This window comes from Macrobrachium rosenbergii, chromosome 7, assembly GCF_040412425.1.
Source record: "Macrobrachium rosenbergii isolate ZJJX-2024 chromosome 7, ASM4041242v1, whole genome shotgun sequence".
NCBI lineage: Eukaryota > Metazoa > Arthropoda > Malacostraca > Decapoda > Palaemonidae > Macrobrachium > Macrobrachium rosenbergii.
In genome coordinates, this window is record NC_089747.1 from 62411309 (window position 1) to 62413808 (window position 2500).

Below are 2500 nucleotides of genomic sequence, written 5' to 3' on the forward strand. Positions count from 1 at the left end.
AAAACAGTCTATTTTTTTTTTTTGTGGCTGACTGAAAGTGGCTCACAAATACGAGTATCAAGTATGGGCTTTTTAGTTTATCTCTTTAATTTCTAATAAAGATCTTAGGACTCTTACATCACAGCGTCCCCAAAGCGCAAACTTGATGTTGCCTGTGAAAAGCCAAAGAAAACTAATCCATTGCGTTGAGGTCGTTAACCTTCGTTCCTCCGTATCGTATTCGAATACATTAGCCCTACTTAAATAAGTTTGCTGAGTTCAGTTTAATGAACTGCATGGATTTTGTCTTTTCAAAAGTACGTTTGAAAATCATTTGTATGGCTTGGCTTTGAACTGAGTCTGTTTTTAAATACTTCTGCTGAAATGGATTTTAAAATTGGTATTACATATCCAGTCATCTTATTACTGTATAGCTACGGTAAATTCATGTAGTGGCTTAATTTTATTAAAATTGCTTCCTGAAATTTAAAATTTCTTATAGAATATTTCACATAGCCCCCGCATATCTTAGTTTTTTACCATTGCTTTTTCATTTACATACGCACCTTAACTCGTTGTTTTGTGTTTATTTTCTAATTTTATTTTCAGTTCTATATTTATTTCGTTTAAACAAAAGGGATAAAAAAAAATTAATCTATTTATTCTCGTGATTAATATTACACATAAACTATTAGATTTTTTAAAACCCAGTATGTCAATAATTCAATGACTAAATAGAAAAAATGTTAATAACTGTTGGAATTGTAATGAGCATTTACACATATTTAAAGTTCATTTCATATGTAGAGACTTAAGAAATGTGACAAGCATTTCCTGCTACAGGGAAATTGGACAGTAAGTCTGAAATATAGTTTTCATCTCTTAATTATTCAGCTTCGTATTTATAAAAACCTTTTCCTTTGATAACAACTCTCAAAACAACGTTAGGGGTAACGGCTTCCATATTCCCAATTAAATACTTCATGCTGCCACTTTAGGACTAAGTCATTTGCTGTGTCGTTCATTTATCACCATCACCTGCGAAAACGAGGGTGCAAGTTTGTTACGCCGTGTGTTGTGTTGACCGAATATGTTAGGAATGGGTCGATGACTTTGTGAGAATCAGGGTCTGATCACCGGTTCATTATCGAATCGATATCGCTTTTAACTCCAAAGGGGATTTGTTTCCGTAGAGTTTATCATGCACTTTGATGATGGCAAAATCTTTAAATATTTTAAGAAACTCGGTAAGCAAAATATTTTAACGTATTATAAATGAAAAAGATTTTATTATGCTCAGAGTTTATTCTGCTTATTTAATGATTAATTATAGAGCTCTTGACATAAAAATACCAATAGGTATAAATTACTTGTATAAAATATATCTCTTTCTTTCTTTGGCAACTATGGAAGTCTACTAATATTAAAATTGCCAGTTGCCACTATATTAGCATGAAGTAAAAAATGAGAGAGAGAGAGAGAGAGAGAGAGAGAGAGAGAGAGAGAGAGAGAGAGAGAGAGAGAATGTAGTAGATATTTCCCCCGGAGAGGACGTACGGTAGTCTTGTTTTCATGACAGATCTAACATAGCCAATGAGTATAAATCCGGATGATTCTAACCAGCGTTTTGTTGTGGAGCTGCGTAATAAATAACTTAGGCCTGATATAACATATTGAGAGTAAAACTGAGACTTCGTGTTGCAAACGATGTTCCTGAGTAATTCAGTCTATCTGCTCTGAGGTCGTAAAGCCTCCTGCCTCAAGACTTTTTTTTTAGTGAACTCCACCGACCCCTACTCAGTATGCTTAAGACATAACGGCCATATGCCTTGACACCATCTGATTTTTGGGAGACTCAAAGCGTGTAAACGGCTTGCCTTTGGTTACATACTGTAATATGTTAAACCACCCATAAACATATGGATAGATTTTGTAGACTTGCGATTCAAGACCGTATTATTTATATATATATATATATATATATATATATATATATATATATATATATATATATATATATATATATATATATATATATATATATATATATATATATATATATATATATACACACACATAAAATTCACCTACTCTTTCTAGACATTACTCTTGTAGGTAAACATTCGTGTATACAAAAGTGTAATACGTATAATATTGGAAATTAAAGAAGTTATTTTATTCAATGATGGTTTAAATTTAATTACTTCTGAAATACAAACAGTTCATCGCACTCAAATGATAATAAAAATCCTTTTATATCACAATCCCGTTATCGTAAAATATAAGTACAATAGATTAAAAAATAAATCTTCACTACATTTCTTCTCTGTTTTGAATAATTAATATTTACTAATGGAGTGCTGGAATTTTTTCGACTATCGTCCCTTACTTAGCTAAGTAAAGGACGATAGTCGAAAGACCTCACAGCACTCCATTGTTTCCCCTTCTTTCGTGGATTTTGTCTTTAAATATATATATATATATATATATATATATATATATATATATATATATATATACA